Source organism: Pleurodeles waltl, chromosome 10 (genome assembly GCF_031143425.1).
Source record: "Pleurodeles waltl isolate 20211129_DDA chromosome 10, aPleWal1.hap1.20221129, whole genome shotgun sequence".
Lineage (NCBI taxonomy): Eukaryota > Metazoa > Chordata > Amphibia > Caudata > Salamandridae > Pleurodeles > Pleurodeles waltl.
Window position 1 is genome coordinate 965,325,613 of NC_090449.1, and position 25,123 is coordinate 965,350,735.

Genomic DNA, 25,123 nt, shown 5'->3' on the forward strand with positions numbered 1-25,123 from the left:
TGCAAAAGGCGCAGTCTTGTTGTGTTATTGCATATGAGGTTTTCTATTTTGGGGCCCAGACATTGTTTCTTTTTAGGTTTTGGTATGCAATTATTTCATATGTTCTGAAGCAAAGCAGATTGGTGAGAAAGGTAATAGTCAGATTATTTAATAGTGACCTAATGGTAATCATTACTCTGACTCAAGGCTTCCCTATCACAGTACAAGTTTCCCTTGCACTCCCCCCCACCCCCCAGGAGTATGTCATGGGGGGGGGGGTGTCTTAAACACTCAGTATTTAGTAACTTTAATAGTCAGAAATAGAAGAGTGCACAGCCCTCCTATATGTAAAGAGGAAAGAGTGGAGTTAGCAGGGGTCCTTAAACTATGCGGCAGTCCAAGGGGTTTATTTTTATTTTAATGAATAAGACAGATTACATTTTGCCCACGTATGAGACATGACTGTTGTACGAAAGCCTGAACTAGGAGTAATAAAGACAACCAGTATTAATCCAAGCATTAACAGCATTATGGCTTTCGTTATGAGTGGCTCAATAATGCAAGTGTGTGCATTAATCAGTGCTAATTGCTGCTTCGAGATTAAAAGTAATGTGGAATGATGCAGAAATAAAGTGTCTCAATCAATTTCATTTGCCTGCTTAATGTAAGCAAAACATTGGGGTTCAAAAAACTACCTGCAAATGGGGAGCATTTTACAGGATGCAGGGTAAAAATTCCAGAACACTGGTTCTTGCATGTTATTTCTCATTCCAGCTGTAAACGCCGGGTGCCCTGGAATCAGTAGCAGCAGGTGCAGTATTATAGTGCCATCCTCTTGGGCCACTCAGTGAGGGCCTGTGTGGCATATCTCATTGCCAGTAAATAATTCAGGAAAATGTATTTTGAAATGCATTCATCACAACTCCGGGACAAGTAAACTACCTATAGTGCAACAGAAATATACTTCACAGCTGTGTTTTAATACATTGATAAAATCAATGTAACGTTTGGGTTTATTATTTTTTTTTTCCACATATCTTAAAGGTTGTGGCTGATTTATGTTTTCCTTTTCATGGAGGGTCAAGAACAGATGTATATACAATAAGGCCAACTTTATTAGCAGTTTGTCAATTCCATTCAGTTATATCACCCATGGATATACCAATACCGAAAGGTGCAGTTTTTTCCCCAGTGTGCTATTCTCACCCCATTACAAGCTCCAGAGATCAGGAGTTGAAAAGAGGTTATAGTATAACACAATTGTTGCACATTGTGGGCTGTAAATCTTGCATTTGTTTCATCAACAATATTATTTCTGCATGAAAAACGACCATGCCAATGAAAGTATTCAAACAACTAACTTGTAAAGGAAATTTGGGCACAAACCCCTGTTTGCATTTAATCAGCATGACAGGAGAACTCTGAAGGAGGTTTTATATAGTGAAATAAATCAGCGGACGAGCATTGCCTCGGCTGCTGCGAGCGCAGGAGGCAAACATGAATAAATAAAATGGCATAATGATTCCATTTTATTTTGTCACCAGCTCGCACTGTGTACAACGTGAGGCCATGGGGTGGGGCTTAAACCTGCAATTGCAGGATGACTTCAGACCCTTTCAGTACACATGTTGGGTTGGTGAGTTGTCTAGCTATGGCCAGCCCGACATGCGCACTGTAGACCCAGCAGTCAAACAGCTGGGGGATTGCTGGCATAGGCCCTATCCTCAAAATGAGTGCTGGGTTAGCCTTCTCCCATCAAACATAGAGCTGCTCTCATGCTGAAAACAGCATGACAGCAGCTCCAAGATTGGTTGGATTTGCATTCCACTAAGCAGGAAGGAGGTCCTTCCATTCATGCTCGTGGGCGCCAGGGGAGAAGTACCGCATCGGAAGGAGCTGTAAATATGGTGAGTTTGGCATCATCGTGCCCCACCATATATTAGTCTTGCAGGCATGCATTACACACTCCTTTTGAGTACTCATTCTGTGGAATTACCTGAGTTTTTTGCTTGTAATACGGTCTAGAGTGGTATTAGTCTGTCCATATTACTAGAGTGTAGATTTCTGTGTTTTCTGGAAATATGACCGGAAGAGCAGTGCACAGCCTTTTAAAGCAGCCACTCATCGAAGGCCCGCTCAAGGAGAAGAGATATAGTTCCCTGTATGGCCTTAATGCCGCTGCCTGATTTTACCCCAAGAAACTTCTCCACAAAAATGAATGTATTCTACTATGTATAAATATCATCTGCTACACCCCTGTATCTGACGTAGACCTGACATAGTTACAAGAAAAATTGTATATAAAAGGGAATGCCATATTTTATTCGTTGCTGCTTCTGTATAGCAGAAAAGAGGAAGAAGACTTAGCATGCTGGATCACTGCTGACCAGTGCTAAGTGTATGTGCTCTGACCCCAAAACCATTTAGAAATTGGCTAATCCATGGATGGCAAATTTAACTCTCTTGTAAGGCCATAATACATGGTATAGGAACAATACTCATGGCATGGAAAGGTAAATGTCACCTATGGACTACAGCACTTATTGTGCCGTCCACTAGTGTGAAAATGAAAACATGGCTGCTGGCCTACCACTGTAGCCCGATCATTGCAGTTGAAACCTGCAGTGTGACCTGTCAAAACAACCCTTTTAACAGGGGAAAAACCTTTCTTTTAAATATTAACAAGTCATCCCTCAGTAGGCCAACATAGCAGGATGCATGGCAGTTAAATTTGGGGCATGTAGAAATTTAACACATGGCCCTACAGGCACAAGATCACAGAAATGTATTTAATCGTGGACAGTTCTGGCTGTCCTATGATAAAACTAGAGTACATATTAAAATATTACGTTTGCTACATGGAATGGTTTGAGACTAGCATGAATTCATTTCAAGCACTCTTTAATATTTGTTAAAAGCTGATTCAATGAAGTTGGATGTTTAATAAATATTAAGGAGACAACACTATTAGAAAGTGACATTTTACCTGCCTGAAGCTCCTGGGGGTAATCTACACTAGCAGATATCAATCAAGTTTTTGATCTTAATGAGGTATACAATTCCTCCCAAAAAATCACAATAGACCACTTTAATTGACAGGTAGAACTGAATAGGCAGAGATGTCTCCTGTGAGCTTAGTTTCAACAATTAGAGTGGGGGTTACATCTGCCTCTGCTGTCAAACCAGTTACAAACCACGCCTGATAAGTCTGTCTGAGGCACTTGTACTATAAAAAGTGATTGTCTAGTTGCTGAGGGACCCAGCGTTTATCCTGCCAAATGTCTGTCTCATGTTTTGTTGTGGGTACAGGGTCTACTACAAACCGGAGTGTGGTGTTAGATGAGGAAAAATGCTATTTATTTCCATAGTAGCCTCCCATACATACCCTCAACTTACAAAACCTAAGTTTGGTCTGGCTGGTGATACTGTCCATCCTGGATTTGCCATGGCAAGTAGAATTTTGGACTGTTTGCAGTAAGGCAGAAAGGCACTACTAAGTACTACTAAAAAAATGGATAGGGTTGCCCCCTGGAATGGTTACCCTGTTGGTTAAGGAGACCTTCTGGATAGTGCCAGACATAAATGTGGCACCCCACAGCACCCCCTTTTTTAACACTCCCTGGACTTTTGGAGGAGCAGAATAAGGACCTTACCTGCTGCTAAGACCTGTGAGGAAACTTGAAGGGACGGACCTGCTCCCAAGTTTACCCAGGGCAAAGAAGTGGGCTTCAAGGGTCAGTTGGCTGACCTCTTGTGAGGCTGCAGGGAAACAACAATCTGCAGGAGCCATTTCCCTGCTGTAAAAAGTATCCCACCAGCAGATACACAGCATTAGATTGGATTTAAACTTCATCTCACTTAAAGATCCCCACACCTCTCAATAGCATCAGCTAGAGTTTCAACGTCGACCCACGTGGGGCGTACTTTTCTTCTCAAAATTGAATTGTCCACCTTTTAAGATATGCTGATCACCAGCCACAAGGATAATGGACACTTGGCTGGTTAAACATGGATACGTGGCTAGTGTGTGACTACTATTGCACATAGCCCTGTAAAGGTGCACAGGTAGCCTGATGCAGTGGGTACTCTGCAGGATTAGATATTGACCTGCGGTAGACCTTATAATGGTAGTGCACACTAATAGGGAAAGCCAGTGTGGTTTACTGTTTTGTCTGCAGTGACACCTTATTATGCACATAGAGGAAAAACTCCCTTAGAGTGCAGTTATACTTTCCTTTGGCGTACCAGGTCCTGTGTCATATCATAATGAGGTGGACCATATGTGCAAAACTCAAATCTGAGATTTCCAAGAAGATGTCTGTACAATTTATAGGCCAATCACAATTGTCATATTTCTCTGTCTCTGCTCAGGATCAGAGCCCAGGCCATTCACCACCTTCCTGGGCTAAGGTAATTACATTTCATTCCAGTAATAGGAACAAAGCCTGCCCCGTACAAAATGAGTAATTAACAGCACTTCCCTCAGCTCCTGAGGAGGAAAGAGTAAGAATTAAAAAATCTGGACCTGTTAAATACCTCTCACATTGCACCAGGGTTGGAGACATCCCAGGTTCATTGAACAAAGGAGAAAGCCCAGACAACCAGAGCCAACAAAGGAGGGGGTCCTCTTTGAACTTGTGGTGGGAAAGACCCTGGCTGTGATGTAATTTAGGGGTGGAGCTGAGACCCCAGGAGCAGATGTGGCCAGTGACTCCTAGATGATGTCATCTTGAACTGGCCCAGCATGCTGTGCAGGAGAATTGGGACAAAGGTGGAGAGGTGATGGTGGTGCTTTGCTTCTAGAGTCTTTGCCTCCCTCCTTTGAAAACTCTTGTACAAAGGAGAGAAAGGGCAGTTAGTGTTTTGTACTCTTTGCTCTGGGGACTGCAAAAGACCAGAGGGTCTCTTCAAGGTCCAGTGATGGTGGCCATATGAGACACCCTGAGCACCAACTTCAGGAAAGATCTGCACTTCTGTGCCCAGAAACAAAGACTAGGGGGAAAGATGGCACTGGGAGTAGGTAGAAACAGCTCCCTGCAAAGTACACCACCTTGGAGGTTTGAATGTCTTGTAAACCTGCTCCGAGTGGCTAGTGTATACCACTAGCAGTAAAATGATACAAGATTGTCCAAATCAGCCAAACAGAGTCTGAGTTATGACTGTTTAAAGAATGGGGACCTTTGACCTTTTGCAAGGACAGGTGCACATGGGACTCCACCTCCTTCAATTACCGCTGGGGAGAACTAGAGTGCTGGGTGCAAGAATTTCAACAAAGAGAAAAGGGGCCTGAGGCTCTATCTTTGGGCCCCTACTGCTGGTGACCTTGATCCCGCTCCCCATGCTCATGTGTGGGGGAGCAGGGCAACCGCCACATCACACACTCCCTACCTGCATACAGCAGGCAATGGAGAAATGAATCTTCACAAAGCTTTCCAAAAGAATTTGCCAGTCATGTCACTTGGTGTCTGGAAAGTTTCAGGGTGATGAAAAAGGGGGGGGCTCAAAAAAAGGGGGGGTCCCAAAACACATTTTCCTGATCATTTTTCCATTTTGAACAGTGGTAGCGCCAAACCTACTGGACGGAATTACACCAAATTTGGCAAACACGTAGGCCCTGGTCCAGAAGGATATCTTTTTTTGTTTTGGTGGAAAACTGTTTGGTAGTTTTTGAGCTTTTGGGCTTCAGCAGAATCTCAGAAAAAAAGGAAAGAATAAAGAAAAGGGGCCAGAGTACGAACACCTTAACTCCTTAGCTCTGGTACTGGGGTTGAAAGGGATCCCCCCGGGGCTAAAAAGGATTTATTTTCATCTAATCTTTTCATGGAGTTGCAACGGTCTCTCCTAGCCCATAAACGGCTAAAAAAAATAATTAAAAAAAGCAAGCAATAGCGACCTTCATGCTGAGCACTCAGAGTTCGAGTCCAGCCTGATTCGCTTCCCTTTTAACAGTACAAATATTTTAATTTTTAAGAATGACAAATTTATTTTTAATTCTACAGTATTATCTCCTTCTAAGTATATCATACATCAAAGCCTAAAACAATCTCTTTGTCCCTCTCACGTTCTTTCTCTCTCTTTGTCTGTCTCTCTTTCAATCAGTTTTTCCCACTCACACACCCACTCAGACACTTACACATCCCACTCAGACAATATAACGTCCCCGTAACCTTTGGTTTTCTAAGTGAATACATATATAAAAATAAAATGAAACATGCAAAATAAAATTATCTTTTTTTGGTATTTATCAATAATATTGTTTTTAAAAATGTAGTTTACTTGAAAGTAGTAATAAAAGAAATGCTTATCATTGCACTTAAAGAATAATTATGTCATGCATCTTGTTTTAGAATGTATTTTTGTTCAAATGTCTTATTATGTTTTGTGTATTTTAAGCTATGTTTAACAGATGATTATACTTCTTTTTGACACAAAATAAAAGTATAACTATATGTTACACTAACTTTAAAAGAATGTAATTAACTCTACATTAATTGCTGTGGGGAACTTGTTTAATTCACCTCCTCTGTTATATTCCATCAGAATGTTTTACAGTTCCAGTGGTTGTGCATGTGTTATGTATGGCTTACTCCAAGCCTGGACATTTAAGGCTGTCTTAACACTGTTAGGATTGTAGTAATTTGGAAATGTATCTTGTGAATTGCAATGATCTTATTCTGAGGTGAGGAAAGGTTTGTATTAGCATGTCACTCCCTAAACCCCTGCTACATTTTCTCTTAGTCCATCCATTTTGTAGTAATTATTCGTCATCTTCCCACCAGTGTCCCTGGTCCCTGTGACACATTTACTACAAAAACATACATTTATGTGTGTGGAGATCACCACCATCTTGGTAGAGAGATCCATATAGAAAAGATATGAATTGTGAATTATTTAAATAGCACCGCCAGAGCACTAATTTAAGTACTCTAAAATTATGTTTGTGAATGGTGCTCCATATTTTTGAAGAATTTGGTAATTGATCTTTTTACTTTTACTATAGCTTTACTGCAAATGTGTTTGTCAATTACATTTTTGGTAATGAAAGTTTATAATTTTGCCAGTAATATTTTACCTCTGATATTATTCATGTTATGCCAGAATAGTTTTAGTTGACATTGTGTGATACAACCTCTAGCAATACCAGGTTTAACTTCTATCTGAGCGCAAGTAGAGTTTCAATCATTTATCCTCCTACTTCATCTTCCTGCGGTAGAAGATGTGGATGAACACAACTTCATGGTGTCTAATTCTGAAATATTTATCTATAAAGGGCCTAGAGAGAAATTGTTGGCCTTACAGTGGTCTGTGATCTCCTCATCATATGAACATAGTATAAATGGAGTATTTAAACTGAGAATATAAGGAGAATGATCAGTTTTCTCAAATCTGTGTTGAAATCTCTGTTTAGACTGTTCAATCTTAAGAAACCGAGCATAGATCACATTGGCCACAAGAGTGCACTGAAAAAGATGCATCCTCTGCAAAAAACAGATGCTAGGTACTTTCAACATAAAGCTTTTAACACTATTTAGTGAAATTTAAATTAAAGAATAGATGCTTCACTGCATCATCAATTATGGAATTTCAATTTCCCTTATGCTTGTGGAAGGTGTCAACTGAGTTCTATGATTTTAACAACAGGTACTGTTGTAACAATAAAAGGTGCTTCGAGAATCAGCACTTTTATGAGGCCGCAATCAAATTGCCAGTAAGTGTAATTTTAGTGTAGCGTAGCAGCCCTACAATAGAAAAATGACTACAAATATTTGAGGGCTAATTGATCAAGCTGTTTCGAGGTTGCATACATCTTAGGCAATGGGTAGACATGATTAAAATCTGATATTGCCTGTGTTTTCCTTTCTTCATCAATGACTATGGGAACAGTAACAACATTAAACGTATACATCAAAGGAGATTAATTTAGCAATCCAAGGAACTAGGTGTACAGCGCAACGCTTGTTAAATGCTCCTGAAGAATGAATAAGCACTCAGAAGATTGTTCACTCACATTTAGGAAAGAATCAGAACCATACAAAACAGAAAAAGTGCTTTGGAGACAAGCATGCAATCTAAAATAAATCAGAAAATAATAAAGAGGACTGACTAAGTATGGGAGTAAAATGAGGATGGTGTGATGGTTCTTGGGAAATTTTCAAACAAAAACATGAGCAGGAACTCACCAAAGAAGGGGTGGGGCACTTGGAATAATTCAACTATACACCCAGAGGGTAGGAATAGTGAACCATGGTTATTTTATGTTTTTTTTGCTAAGATTATCAACTTTATGAATCACATTAAGAACAAGGTTACATTCATTAGTGCCAGCATATATTATATTTGCTGTCTTATTTTTACCACAGGGATTATTTTAAAACAAGAGTAGATCTAGACAAACTACAAGCCATTGTACTGCTGTACTGTTCAAATCTCGACTTTTTCATATATGTTACTCATGTTTTATCTTATTTTCGTTAACAACATAACTAAAGGCTCACACCAGACCATTATTTTTAGAAGTGAGTTCCAGAAAGGAGCTGATACCTTTGCAAAGATTAGAACATATTCAAATTTTTCAAGAATCAGAATTTTTCTACCTTGAGAATACGAAAGCACTCCGGCCATGTTTACATCCAGGATTAAAGCATGAACCTTTTTTAAGGCTTCAAGGTTAGAAATAAACTTTAATATTCCATTTGTGCAGTCTTGGCCACTAGTCAGGCCTTTCTTTACTGGCCAATATTACATACACTGAACAGAACACTATTAACCACATTTTCTAGTTATAGACCGTCTCATTATTCTGAATAAAACATACTGCCCTATGGTCCTGTGAAGATGCGTTGCTTTATTTGACTCAAAATGGTATCTCCTCATACTATATCTCAGTAATAATGCTGTATTATAGCTTATAACTATTTACCCTTTTGTAAAACCCAGGCCTGCTTCCTTTTCTTTCACTCTGATTTGTCATGGAAATAATAGGGGTATAAATAATCTTTATAATTACTTGATGCTAAGGAAACATGCAGTATTCATTTATGAATCCTCTATTAAGTCCTGTAGAAACACATCTTCACTGGATGAGATTGTGTCTCTCTTGGTATATTGTATGTCTGGAAAAGTAATTTACTCAGTGTGTGAGCCACTGTACTCTAATGGGACACTGTGTTAGACTGTTCACTGCCTCTGTCCCCACGCTACCATTTACTATATTTGTGTACCCCATGACATCAAAGGGTACACCAACCTCTCACTCATTCTTTAAATCATCTGTACCAAACTACACAAGATGTTCATTGAGAAAGTGTTGCTTATTGGGATTACAGTAGTTCACCAGAAGCTTCATTTGCTTCATTTAGAAACACTAATTTCAAAAGATGTGGGTTGGTGACATTTGCTCTGTCAATGCATTACATCATCTTTCAACCTCTGTCAGCAATATCCTCGAATATTTTTTTTTGACAATTTCAATTCTACAAACTTTCTTTACCACTGTTACCTACTGAGCTAATTAGAAGATACCAAGAGATCCCCAAGCACTTTGTGGGACCTGGTTCCATTTAGGTGACACGTTGAAACTTGCCACCCATGTCCGGCCAAAACATTTCATAATGACAAGTGGGCTGTTATTTTAACAATTGTTTTCCATAATAAACTTTAATACTCCCAGTAAAAGTACATTGGCCTTCATCCAAACCCCAATCTCTATTGTATATTTAATTTAATTTGTATCCCTATTGTTACTATTTATACCTGTGATGTTTTTGTAGAATCCCATTGGAGGAGCAATATAGCTCCCAAGAGAAACTTTGATTCCCCTTTGTCAGTTTACAGTACTAACCCAACCTGTAACATGAACTCCTCATACAGATAGATCATTGTCCTTAAATTCTCACTCTGCCATTGAGCACTGATCTCCATCTTGCTTGATCTTACCGTGGCCAGTCCATAAATTATATGTTGAGAAGACCACGAGTGCATATTTACCTGACATCGTCTGCCTCCATGGTCCTTTTCTAATGTACCTTGCTCTTCCTGAAAAGTACTTTTGGATAGTCAACCTGCAGAAGCGGCCCATCAGCAATGCCATGTTTTCAGACTCTTAGCCACCCATCATTTCCTCAGATAAAGAGGGTGCCAAACCAACTCAAATCAGTATCTTTTGTTGTTTCATTCAGTTGGCACAGACAGCAATGTTCTGTTGCCACACATGGTATGTTACAATTATGTTTCTATAGCATGCTTGAATCATAGTACTAGATTAAGATACACACAACTGCCCCTTCATCAGTTTTGCCTTGCATATCAAATCACCATCAGTTTCATGTGGCTAACCCAGATTGCAAAGACAGTAAAGTGAAGAGTGCAAGGACTTTTTTTCTATTTCCTTTAACTCTCTAAGAATGTCCTCAACAAACTTTGACTTTGTTCCGTGGTAAGGACAGAAACAATGAGTGGACTTACAGACTGTAGCAAGTTGTAAAGATCCTTGTTAGACCCAATTCATAGTCCATAGAGTAGATAGAAAGTGACAATGTACAAACAAGCAAAATATCTTACTGTCCAGCCTGGTGCACAGCATAGCAATTGAAATACTACACACAGTAATGGGGGTCCAACTGCAGGGTTCTGTAATGCTTGGGTCAAACAACAAAGCTTAAAAGCCCCACATATACCACAATGTCCTGTTTCAGTGGTGATAGGTCTGCTAGAGCAGTTTAGCATAGGAGCTGCAGTTCCCAAACTCCTACAATGGCTTAGTAATGCAGGGAAGCATAGGGCGAGGAATGAATCGGTGCCAGCTAACTCTATCACTTCAGGTGATTGATATCTAAATGCAGATACCTATAGCTCATTTCAGTTTGTAACTTGACAGGGGCTTCACTTTGACACATATTAAAATGTACTATTTCTGGCTAGTCACAATTTCTGAGCATACTACAAGTGTAGACTTACATGTCTCCATCCCCTGAAACAGGAATAGAATCAAATTTACAAGTGCTAGTTTAGTACGAGTAACTTTTCACCCCACAGTGAAGGAAATTGTAAAATGAATGATGATATATTTTTTTAAATAGTAAAAATATTTTAGATTAAATATTAATAAGTCTGTTGTCTATATTTATTTAGAATGTAGAATGTAGAAGAAATTGAAAACAGTGCTACAGCACTATTATATCAATTCTGTATTCAATGTTTAATTATTGTAAAAATATAAAAAATTAAATGAAAATTATCTTTAAAGATTTACTGAAAAGTGTTTCCACCTAAAGTAAAATGTTTGTGATTATCTACTATGTATTTAAATTGCTAAACATTATGTATTGAATGAAAGTAAATTAATTTAATTATGTTAAGAAATTCAAATTATACTTATTTTTAAACACTTATCAACATATTTTTAATAAAAGTATTTATATTGTATTGTATTCCTACTTTCTTTCAACATTAAATAAATGTATATTGTTATAGTTAAAATAAATGAATTTATTTCACTTTCTATTTGCAATGCAGTTCTATTTCAAGTCTCTCCATCTTTTATTTTTATAGGAGGGCATTGTGTAGCCTGTAGTTGGCCATGAGTGGTTCTGGACTTTAGTTCAGTTCTGAGGTGGATTACATGTACTACTTTTTTGGGCCATTGTTTGCTATTTTAGCATTTGAATTGCAGTTTGAGATTAGGAATGGGTTGACTCTTTTGTGTGGAGGGTGCATGTCCCTCCATAAATTTCTCCATAACCCTCCATAAACCCCACTTTCCACTATATAAACCCCTTCCATTTTGTAGCATTTCACATTTTCCAGCCACACCCTGCCCCTCCCACAAATACTATTAAAATGTACCTATGGAGAAATCTTTTCAGCCCTGTGTGCCCCTCAAACATTTTGCCTTTTTGCCCCCACTTTTTGTTGAGTTCATTTTTTTGTTGGCCTTAGTACTCTGGGCAGCTTACCACTGCTAACCAGTGCGAAAGTGCATGTGCTCACTCCCCTAAAACATGGTAACATTAGTGTATACGCAATTGGCATATTTAATGTACGTATAAGTTCATAGTAAAGTGCAATACATGTGCCCAGGGCCTGTAAATCAAATACTACTAGTAGACCTGTGGCACTTATTGTGCCACCCACTTAAGTAGCCATGTAAACATGTCTCAGGCCTGCCATTGTAGAGTCTGTACGTACAGTCTCACTGCAATATCAACTTGGCATTTAAAACTTCTTGTCAAGCCTTATCTTCCCATTTTACTACATTTAAAACACCCCTAAGGTAGGCCCTAGGTAGTCCATAGGGCAGGGTGCGATGTAAGTAAAAGGCAGGACATATACTCTTTAGTTTTATATGGTCTGGTAGTGAAAACTTGTAAATTCCTTTTTCACTACTGTGAGGCATTCCCCTCTGTTAGACCTGGCAGCTTTTTGTGATTTCCCCTAACTTTTTGCCATCTGACCTCCTGTTTTTCTGACTCACTTTTGCTGGCTTTTAGGATTCTGTGCACTTTACAACTGCTGACCAGTGCTAACGTGCAGGTGCTTTGTACTGCAAAATGTGGTAACAATGGTTTCTCCATCATTGGCACATTTAATGTACCTATAAGCCCCTAGCAAAGTGCACCATATGTGCCCAGGGCCTACAAATTAAATACTACTAGTGGGCATGGGGCACTGATTGTGCCACTTACTACAGTAGCTTTTAAAACATGTCTTAGGCCTGCCACTGTAGAGCCTGCTTCTGCAGTTTAAACTGCCATTTTCCACTTGCCAGGCTCAAACCTTCCTTTTTATTACTAGATGTCACCCCTAAAGTAGGCCCTTGGTAGCTCCAAGGGAAGGGTGAGGCGTGTTTAAAAAGTTGGACATGCACTTTTAAGTTTAACGTGTCCAGTTAGTGAAAAACTCTTAAATTCACTTTACACTAATGCAAGGTCTATCCATCCCATAGAAAAGAATTGGGATTACCTTGAAACATCTTTTAAGTGTGATTTCCAATTTGGAAGAGATGGAAATATGGAGTTTGGTGTCTCTGAACTCACAATTAAAAATCACAGCTTGTGGTGATGTTGAGCATGAAATTGAAAATCTGAAAATGCCACTTTTAGAAAGTTAGCATTTTCTTACCTTAAAACATTCTGTGACTTAACCTGTCTCTGAATACATGACTGGATTGGGTTGGTTGACAGCTACACTTTGTGAATTCCCTCTAGACAGCCCCAAACACGGGACACTCATCTGCATATTGATGGGTCTTCCTGAGCTGAGGGAATGGGAGGGCTTGACACTTCAATAGATGGTGTTCTGTCTCCACACAAAGGACTGATTACTCCCCACAGGTAGCATGGTGGACAGGGCTAGGATGAAAGGGACCCTTGTGCACTTCAGAGAACTCTTTTGAATTGCCTTTTTGGATATAAGTACTGAACCCCAAGCCCCAGAAAATCAGATCTGTAGTGGACCCAACAACACTGTGCCAGGAAGAATGACTGCTTTTCTGCCAGCAGGGGCTGCAACTCTGCATCTGAGTTACTGTTTTGGCCTACTGATGTTGTGTTCTGTGCTGCAGGAAGGACTGCCACTTTGCTGTTTGCTCGGCTGTGTTGGCCTGTTGTCTGCTTCTTCTGTCGTGCAATGAGAAGGCCTGGGCTTGCTCTCTACATCCTTGCAAACAAGAATCTCGAAGGGCTTGCTGGTGTGCCCCCTGTTCATTGCAGTCTCAGGGACATCAAATACTGCTTGCAACATTCCTGGTACTACTGGACTCTTCCGTGTGAGTTACTTTCTTGCCTGAGGTGCACTTCTCAGGTCCTTGTCTCAGAAGTAGGTTTTGCAGCTCTAATCTTCACAAATTGGTGCATCACCCTGAGTGCAGTGGAAAAATCGGCGGATCACAGTATCACCAGCATCTCCGCAGCTGCCCGATAACCAGGGATTCATAGGCTGCATGGCTTGATGATGACATGCTGCAAGGCCACTGCTGATGCATCACTCTGGGTGTGGAAAAAATGCAATGCATCACGTTCATCTTTCACAGAGCCTGCCGACTACACATCACCTGAGTGCAACAGGAAAACCAACGCACTGTTCCTTCGTTGATTATGCTTTCTTCCTCTAAAGGTACTGTTTCAGCAGACCCTCTGTGGGTGCTATTGCTGACCTTCCCTCCATCATTATCCTCCTGGAGTTGGACTTTGCACTGGTCCCTTATGACCTCAAGTAACCTTTTCTCCACTATATACTTCTAAGCACTGTTTTCACTTTTAATCCCTCAACTTTTACTTTTTGGATTTTTGTCTTTGTGTGGTGTCTTTCACTGTGTTACTGTAATTAAGTGTTGCACAAATTCTTTACACAGTGCCTCTTAAGTTAATCCTGACTGCTCTGTGCAGAACTACCACGGGATGAGCACAGGTTAATTTAGGGAGTGTAACTGACTTACTCTGACTAAGAATGTGGTCCCTACTTGGATAGGGTGCATATCTCTGTCATCGAGAGACCCAATTTTCAACACCCTCTCATAGGATAAAATTTGGGATTCCTTAATACATTTATTATGTGTAATTCCTGATTGAAAAGGAGTAGGACAGTCATTTCTGATACATAGGGGTTTGCTATAATAAATTCTCCTTAATGGTAAAGTGGATTTATGATTAACGCTTTAAAAATGCCACTACTAGATCGTTGTCTTTTTTCTGCTCTTAAGCCCCATGTGCCTGCTTCCTGCCTTCAATACACATCTGGGTTGGGCAACAGCTGGGCCTTGTGCATTTCTTCTAGCACACAAAAGGAGCTGAGGTGTGCCTGATGGGCCATTCACATCCTGATGGGTCATCACCAGGGGACAGGTCATCCTGAGCAGAATGGGAGGAAGAAGCTGACACTTGCACCTTAATAGGGCTATGTCTTTCCCCACACAAAGAGCTGAATTACCCCCCTGTAGTGTGTCTGGCGCCAGGGTGTGAAATTGAGTGCATGTGTGCACTTCAAAGCCTAAGTCACCCATCACTTCAAAGGCACCACTGGGTATAAGAACTGTACTTCTAATCCTACCAACTGAGTACACTTCTGGACCTGAGGACATTCTGCCAGGAAGAAGGGCTGTTGTGCTGCTATAGGGACTGTCACTCTGCTGGAACACTGGTGGACTTTGCTGGACTGATGCCTTGCTGTTCCTGGCTGCTGCACCCCTTGCCTAAGAGTGAGAAGTATTGGACCTAAATCTCTACATCCACAGAACCAAAGTTACTTCAACGGCTTGCTGCCTTGCCTCCTGTTCCGAAGTCTCAGGGACATCAAAGACTTCACTCACCTCTGCCACAGCTTCTGGACTCTGCCACCTGTGAGCCCTGCCGTGCCAAGTGGTGCCAATCCAGTCCCGGACCTTTGGAAGTGGGTTCAGCAGCTGTGTTGTACACAAATCCAGAAGCCCAATTTCTAACAGCCCTTTATGGTTTTCATAAAGAGCCAGGCTCTCTCTGTTCCTCTCTCAATAGGCCAGCTTCTGGGTTTTAGGCAAGCCCACAGCTTCTCCAGCAAATTGCAGAGATTTCACATCTCTCACCTCTGGGAGACTGGCTGTCAGGCAGAATTTGCTGACTTACTATGTCTCCCCTACCATGCACCAACTGTAGTGCTCAGAAAAAGCAAATCAACAGTTCCTTCCTAGAAACATCCTTATAGGATTTCTAAGGATAGAAGTGTATAAATCCTCTGCATTTCAGTGTCTGGGTCTTGTACTTCCAACTCCAGGAATGAAGGCAAGCCACATGGAAATCTGTACAGTGAAACTAAAAGCTTTGCTTCAGGGGAAACTAAGCGCTATTTTAAAAAACTGTACTCTCTTTCTTTATCACTCAATGAGCATATCAGTATGATAAAAATTACTATCATACCCAAATTTAATTTGTTCTTTTCCTTTAAAGTATCCCGATAACATTTTTCATGAGATCACAGTTGCTAGTCATATTCTTTCTTTTAATTAAGTAGGGTACATACAGAGCTGGACGATGGCTTTGTATATCTAGGGCACATGTTGGTCCAGAATTTACTCCAGTTCTACTTCTGGGCTGCGATATGGCTCCTATAATGAATTTGGGCAATGCACCCTTGACAATCAGTCTTATTACAGAGGTATTATTTTCTAAAATGTCATCAAACATTACATTTTAAACAAGTGAGACTTAACACCTTTCACATGGTAATAACTATAAAAGAATTACACATTTCAATAGCTTCTTACAGATATCCATTGTTGAACCTAAATACATTTCTTTTCATATCTCTCTTAAAGTGCTGGGTTTAATTTAAAGGAACTGTTTACAGTTACTGATGTTTACAGTTATTGATGGGCCACACTTATTTTGTTCACTTTGACATTGAGAACGTAGTAATATAATGTGATCTGTAGCTGCACTTTGCACCTTTCTAACAGCAACTTTGTATATGATTGTTACTTTCTATATATGCTGAAATACATAGTTCCCCACAGACATTATTTTCTAATATTTTCTACATTGTGACTTCCATGATAGTTTTATTGGAAGAGGCTTCAACAATCTTGATGTCACAGCAATGAAATGTTGAAATTATTGATATATATTGAAACCTACTGCACAGATATCAAATTCTTTCTATTGGCTGCAAAGTCAATAAGTTATCCATGAACAACCATTATTTTACTTTCTTAGTATGAATGCCATTTCCATAAAATGCATCTATAGAGCCTCTGAGAGTCAATAGCCTTCCAGATACGTAGCCTTGAGGAGGATGCCATGGCTTACATTATAGTGGCTTATTCATCATTTTAAAAATATTCTAAAGTGATATCTGGTAAATAATCTGAGATAGGCTAAACAGCTTTATACAACGCCCCCTTTCTAGTTCTGCTTTGGTCATGCTAGAAAACACATGCTGTACGTACGCAAATTGTATTCTATTGCCTTTTCACTAGAAATGTATAATTTTGGCTACAAATGAAAAAGAAAACACTGTATTGTATTATAGGCGGTAACCTGTTACTTAATTTTTATGTTTATTTTTTTTTCTAACCTACTAAAAATTAGAGACTTGATTTTCAATATTTTATTACATATTATGAATGTTTGCACGGGACATGCCATTAGAAGATTTCCCTGTCCACACTGCTGCTTTCATGGACTGTTGGCCCGCAGCTGGGGTGCAACTACATCCCCTAGACTTCCTCAGGACCCAAGCATGCTCTTGAGTACTAGAGCACTCTTGCTTCACAGGACACACCATTGGGAAATTTCCCTGTGTGCAATGAAGGAAGCATCTGGGCACTTGTTTGGGTGAAGGCTGAGCCAATAGAGGGCCCATTTGCATCCATCAGCATCCGGAAGTAATGCTGGGTCCATACCGCTAATATCCATGATAAGGTATTATTGGTCATGCTGCCTTTTTGCATCTTTTGGAACTTTCAGTGGATAGTGCTGTGGCCTTATTTCATCAGCCTGGGGAAACAAAAGTCCACAATGAATCCTCCATCACTAGCACAAGGCACTACTTTGGATTGTTTTCCACAGTGGGTAGTGGGTGTTATCAGTAAAGAAACTGAGCTGGCAGAACACTGACCCTCTCATCACCTTCAGACTTACAGATTTTGCCTGTTATGTCTGCTACTGATGAGGACTGAACCTTGCACCTGAGAGGCGTAGTGATGGGCTCACCAGACTTTTATTCTGTAGTTACTGCTGGAGCTGGTGTCCCAGCAGGTGTGCCTGTGGGCCACTTAGAACGAGGTGATAATTATCCTCAATCTCTCTCAAAAGAAGTTAAGACATGAGGCCAAGCAAGAAAAAGATTACTGACGGGGGAAATGAAGGAGGCAGTGTTGCTGCCCGTCGATCCAATTACCAACACAAAAGATGAGCCCGGGACTGAAGGAATGGAGGGTAAGTGATGGTGCTACTGAGATAGTTAAGGCCATGTGCACTTGTGTCATTGAAGCTGTGGCATCCTTACTCAATTTGTGTATTTCCTGGCTTGACAACAACATTTTGCTGCCCTACCCCAGGTAGCCCTAGTACCTATAGCCCTACCACAACTGCTCACCAGCAGCCTGTTTCCATTCATAAAGGGCAGACAAGCATAGACTTGTGACAGCAGAGACCAAGGGGTACGAGCAAACCTACTGGGTGGAAGACGGGCATCTCAGGGCTGCTCTATTGGGCATGGGCACACAGCAACCAGAGACTTTGAGGCACAACACTGTCAATTCATTCCCTCATCTGCTGATCTAATGTACACCCCATGTCTTAGGAATGAAAGATGTGCTAGAACGAGCACCATACACAAAGGAAAATTATCCTGCCCATAAAAACAAATGGAGTCACTGGTTTAACAGTGAAATGGCAGGGCGACAGACTTATAATGATCATGAGAATGCCACAGATTGGGTCGGTCATTGAGGTTTTTTTTTCCCCAATGCTGGGACCTAGGTCCCATTCAAGTTGTACCACTGGGTTACTTTTTTGACCAAAAGTCTTCCCCTTACCCCTGCAATGCGCCACCTCTCAGCCAAGGGCATTGAATCAGTAGTTCAACATATAAGTGCAGAACTCTTTCTTTGGCCTCCTTAGAAGATTTGGATTGACTTTCTGATAGGTAGGATGGGGTCATGTAGTCAAGTTCTCTAGCAGCCATAGCGAGTCTGGGGTCATCTGGGTCTACAGTGCCATGGGGGGTTTCGGTGGGATCCTTGAGTTTTGATACTGGTGAGATACCAAGGCTTCCCACGGCCCCTCCGGGAAGCTTAAGTAGTTTAGAGGTAGGAATTGGTGATTTAAGAACATGTCTTGGAACATAGCTAACATCACAATAAGTTGACAAACCAGACTGAATCCAGGAAATTGGCAAAACTGATATTATTCTCCTACAGAAAACAAGGTCACTGGTTGACTTTAATATAGACGGGTTCCATTCCTTCTGCAGTAGACCCTTCCCATCGAGATCAAGGCAAGCTAAGCACAGCTTAGCCATTTTGATTTCTGTAAAAATGATAGGGCATTTCATATAGAAACATTAGTCACTCAGCCCATTTCCAGCTGATCATATTACAGATTCCCTAGTTGTATGATGTTGCCTTGATAAATCTGTATATTAATGTATTTGATACAAGGGTATTGGTAGTAATTGAGGGTGTGGAATCCACTTAAGAAACCCTTATAGATGATCATAGCAGGGAGATCCTTATAATCTGAGGGGAAGATCTTAATATAAAGCTATGTGACAGTAGTGACCCTCTTCCATGTGGAGCTAAGGAAAAAGATGGGGGAGGGATTGAATTTTCAAAACATCTTAGTCGAGGATGCTATGAATAGGATCATGGCAGTTAATAATTTGGGCTTTGTAAAAGAATTTAAGATGGATGTGTGCCCACCACTCTGTACGGGGCCTACAAAGGAAAGTGAAATAGACTTCTTTATTCTTTCCTTAGTCTTAGCTTACACCATATTGAGCAATGAGGTTATCGTCTCTTGCTTAGGTGACCATAACTCCCTGCTCTTGCTATTAGATTTGCATGTGGGGAATACTGTAGGGACCCTTGGGATTATACCACTAACAAACTCTCATAGCAAACGGTTAAGGATTAAATTGAAGTTATTCAGAAAGAGCCTCTATGTCTTGACCTCGGTTGCAGAATTCCCTGAAGTTATCTTAGACGTATTTTGTGCCCTTTATGTCAAAGTTGATAAAGTACTAAGGTGTAATGGAGCACCTAAACCCCCACCTCCAGGTAGCTGGATTAACAGTGCTTGTCCTGTAGCCCATAAAACATTGGAAGCAGCCTTATCTAAATCACCCCCCCTTACCGAAGACGTTTTGGATGCATGGTGGTCCTATAAAATGACATTGGAGATTATTAGATCAGAGGTAAGAAATGCCACCGGAGAAGAGTTGACTAAAGGTGTTAGACTGAAGCATAAATCCTCCTTTTGGATGGTGGTCAATAAACATTTTCTGTGGGACATGATAAGCCTTCACTAGATAAAGTGATTCCAGCCGATGTGTGGGTGGATCACTTTACCACATTTTTTAATTCTGAGAATATAGCATTGGTCAGGGATTTTAATGAAGTTGCAGTTCAAAATGTAGAAATGTACGGGGACCTGTGTGATTTAATAATGATGAATAATATCAGTCTTGCTGTCTCCTAAGGTCTGGAGAGAAAAGCACCTGGCCCGATGGGTTCCCATTAGATCTTTTTAAAGAAAATGTGGTGCTCTGGGCACTCATTTTGACTAACGTCTATAAAGCTGCTATATTAGGGAATCTTATGCCCTCGTGACTGAAGTTATAGCTGTGCCCATATTTAATCATCGGAATCGGAAATCACCTCTCTGTTATATGCCCATTTCTCTCCTGGAAATTCTGGAGACTGTACTTGCTGCAAAGCTAGAAGCCTGGCTGTAGGATAACTAGTGTTTATCAAGAGCCCCTTATGGAGTCCAGCCAGGAGTAGGTACCAGTGAGCAGTGTCTTAACTTACATCTGACCATTGGTAAATACAGTAAAGCCAGAAGGGGAAATATCCTTGCATTCATGGACCTCCTCTCTGCATTTGACCTGGTCAATAGGAGGAAGTTGTGGGAGGAGAGGGCCAACATGGAAATTGACAAGGGTCTAATCTGATTCTTATAAAGACTGCATTGGTACACTACTATGAGGGTCAGGTATGGTCGAGATGGGCACTTATACATAACATTCGGTCTCATTTAGGAGTAAGGCAAGGGTGTTTGCACCGTTCTTGTCCCTTATTTATCTTAATGATTTTAAGGAAATTGTACCATATTGGGGCGAGATCTGCCTATGATAAAGTCCAGGTCTCTACCAGTGCTTTTATATGCAGACAATGCAGTTCTAATGACAACAACTGCTAGTGTCCTACAGCTTCTCTTAGATGAGTTTTTTTCTTTCATGGGGAATCTGGATCTTGAAACAATGTCAAAACTGGCCCAAAAATGTAAAACCTAGGTAATTTTATTTGGGGGGAATGGAAGTCCAGAAGGTAAAGTAATTTGCGTATCTGGGCCTACCCTTTGAACAAAATGTATCCTGGCATAATGTGCACAAAAAGCAGTTAGAGAAATGATTGATATATACAAGAGAAAATGTATTTCTGTTGTGTGTTATGGAGCAGGAGAAGGGGGTTATAAACAACAGGTTGAAAACAAATTCCTGAAAATAATGCTGGTGGTCCCACAACTCTCCTGTGCCTTTATGTTTTCATAGGAACTAGGGCTGGCTCCCTTGCGGGACAAAATTAAACTGGAACCCCTCTTATTATAGCTTAGGTTCTAGCACAATCTGGATGCACAATTGTCCAGGGTTGTTCTGGGGTATTGTCTTTCTCTCGATTGTGTGCTGGATATCCTTGGTTAAATTATATTAAGAAGGAATTCATAGACAAGGGATTTCCTGGACTTTTTAGCAATCTGACGAGTATTGACACAAAGGCCATACTTAATGTGAAGAAGCCAACCGGAGTAAGAAAAGTAGACTTCATCAGGTGGAATTTAATAAACTCTCAGTCATTCTCAACTATAATTTAATTACTCAGACATTAGGGTTTGAGGTCTACCTCTTCTGGCTCCATAAGGGAAATATGAGGTTTTACTTAAGTAGACTGCATTTCGATTTATGGCATTTCCTAGTGGTCTTCCCTTGGAACATAGCCTGTGGCTCTTTATTACTGAGCTGGACGAGCAATAACACTGCAAAACAGAGTACACTGCATTTTATTGTATTTTGTACTCTGTACTCCCATGCCAGGAAACATTTTTTTCTGACCTCCATTTTTCGCTCTTTTAATACCAAGTCTCAAAGGGAGGCTTTTGCACATTTGCAAAGACTAGAGAATTTGGAGATCTGTGTTGCTGTGGCAACATTTTGTCAATCTCGCTCTGAGAATAAGGAACAGATACCCAAAGTATAAACATCACCCCTTGTTTGCTCAAACTGGACTCTGTAGGTTAATGTTTTACTTGTGGAGTGTCGCCTCTGTGACTTAGATGGGTTCTGCTCAGGGCTGATATGGTATAACCTGTCTTATTTTTTAAGTGTATTTCTTTTATCGGATTTGATGGAATCTTTTATGACAATTTACTATTTTATACTGTGAGTGTTGCTATATTGAATGAAATTGTTTTCTTGTGTGCACTTTTATGGCCTGAGGGCCAAATATAAATTAATGACTGACGGATTGAATGTTTGTATTTTGTGATCTATTACACTGTGATGTTGTACTAGCAATAATAACTCTTGAAGTTTGAAATGTTTTTTTCTTAAATCTTGATATGCCACATCCTCATTCCAAAATTAATTTCACGTGTTAATTATATAAATGAATCAAAAAAGTTACAAAGTAAACTGGATAGTAATAAACCATTACAGCAATGTAGGGAGGACACTGGTGGTGCTGAAGTGCTACGGTATTCGCCTTGGATCCCATAAGAGAGCCGAGACCAATACCATAGCACTGTTCCCACCAGTCAGCCAGGCAGGAATGGTGTAATACAATGTTCCCGCCAGTCAGACCCCAAGCTTGGCGGTTGCCTCGCTCGACCGCCAAACTCATAAGGAGGCCCTAAGTCTGACATAAGCAATACTGTATGTAATGAGATCATTCTAATAAAATGCTAATATATCACCACCTTGCATAACATATCTATGATAGGTCTTGACAGATCCAGGAATCACACTAACCAAGTCTTTTTCAGAGACTTAATACACATAAAGACCACAGCCCCTCCGGGCAGCATGATCATTAAGAAGATAATAAATTATAGGACAAAGTAACTTGTTTCTAAAATGTTTAGATCTGTAGATGTTGAAACAAAACGTTTTCTGTCACTACTCATCATTCACCCATTTGACTTGCTCTGTCAACAGGAGTAGTACAAGGTTGTTCGAAACACCAGGCTAAATTAGATTTTTCCTCTTGAGTATTTACCATACACTAACAAATCTGGTTTTTAGCCCTTATATTATATTGAAGCATCAAAAGTAGTTGGCGGACTAAGGCCACAGAATTGCTTTCCCTTGTGGGAGCATGAGCCCCACCTACAATTTGTCCTCCTTTCTAGGGGCTGTGCAGTAGCAAATCAACTCTAGAAAAGTCTCCTTGGAAGCGATCAACTGGGAGGTAGCAGAGTACTCCAGAAAGCACATAGTAAGGTCTCATTGGCAGGAATAAAGTATGGAGGCACAATTTCAAATTGTAAGATGCACCAAAGTTCTTAGTACTGGCTGTGTCTCTATCCACTTCATACCTGGTGCAAACATGCTTCAGCTGGGTGTGGGCTATATACTCCTCTTTTCAATTAGTTTTTAACTTGGGATGTTTTTGAATGAGGGGCTGATTTAGAGTTTTGAAGACATTGTACTCCATCACAAACACAAAGGAATGCCCTCACCAAGTAATCCTGTCAAATTCTCGGTCCACTCACCTAGTAAGGGCTGTTGAGTAAAACCATAAAAACTCCCAGTATTGTTACAACGGACAGTGGAATAAAAAGGAAAAGTCTGGAGGTGAGGGATATTTAAAAAATCTATAATGACCCAAATAGCATAGAAGAAAGCTTCCATGGTGTAGGGGTCATTAGTTTTTTGTTTTTCAGATTTAGATAAGGCTGCTTCCTCTATGGAAATTTATTTCTGAAAAACTAAAAAATGAATAAAGGTCTGGTGAAGAGCTGACAAAACCGTCCAACAAACAAACTTTTTGAAAGGAAAAATGATAACAGAGGTACTTTTCTAGACACAGAGAAGACCACTCTCTAAAGCCAATGGATAGAGTACCATCGGGGACGTCACGTCCTCCACATCCACGTCATCTGTCAAATTCTAAATCGAGCCCTAGATCTGTTAAACGTCTCAAACGTGTTGTTTATTTTACTACGCCAATGAGAGCAGGATTAATAAAAATGTTAAGTTGCTAGCTATTGTGAAAATATGCTTCCTGACAGCTATAGAAGGGCACATTGTTAATTCTTTTTCAAACAATTTACACGATCCATTAATGTGAAAACGTTTTCTCTCATCTGTTTACTGTGATAGAAATGTGAGAAGATGTATTTTGCTTAAAAATTCAGACCATGCTCATGCTCATTTATTGCAGTACATTCCAGATAAAACGATATTAATTTCATAATTAAAAGTTATCTTGTGTAAATACCCTGCAGGCCTCAATGAATCAAACACATACTGTGTGTCAGGCCTCCCACTGTCTTCAAGTGGAATGTACTGGCTGGATAATTAGATAGTACATATTTTTTAACCTTATTTGCATGCATATTATATCTTTTGCACACTGACAAGCAGCAGTTACAACAAAAGTCAGATTACCACAGGGAATTCCCACAAAGAAGTCTTCATTCCTTATAATTTACAGCCTAAATTAAAATAATTTGATCTTTGACAAGGATGAAATGTCAAGCAGAGGGGGGTCCTCTACAAGCCAAGGCCTGTGGCTTCTGAAATCTGCCTAATTTATGTCAGTCACTTCTTAATACATATTTAAGTGCTACACAAAAAGGATGATAAATATGCAATCTGACACCTTTGGTATTTCCCTGCTGTTAATTTATAAAGAGCTGGAGTCCCCAAAACCAACTGGAGCTATTTAAATAGCAGAAATGTTGAATATAAGCGTGCAATGTGCATTTCTTATTTTCCCTCAGTTCATAGCAAAGAGGGGTGCAACATAAGTGCAGAGGGGTCAGACAATTACGAACTTTACTGTGGCTAGTTACATTCTGACGTCGAGACTGGACGATAGTTCATACTTACACAGTCTGAAGGGGCGGCCACCATATTAACACTTATAAAAGCTAATAAAACAAAAGACTAATACTTCTACACATTGTGAAAATAAGTTAATCGTAGATTAAGGAATTTATAACACCTTCTCAAATGAATGGCTTGTAATACATCATTCTTAGGCAGTGTGTTGCCAATTGTGCGGCTGGTCGGTTTTATTAAGATATTCAAACAATATCAGAATTCCAATAGCACATTATCTGCTTTTTCATGCTCTCACATTGCTCAGAGTGGCATGCAGGAGGGCACTTTTAAGCACTGCACCAGCGACGGAGTCAATTTACATTTGTGAGACAGCAATTTTGTACTG

The 25,123-nt window shown here is 40.2% G+C and overlaps 1 protein-coding gene across 2 annotated transcripts in view; it reads right to left on the reverse strand.

Moving 5' to 3' along the window:
- Nucleotides 1-25,123, reverse strand: part of DGKB (diacylglycerol kinase beta) — a 2,237,541-nt gene that overhangs the window by 755,239 nt on the left and 1,457,179 nt on the right. The gene's annotated exons all lie outside the window — the stretch shown is intronic.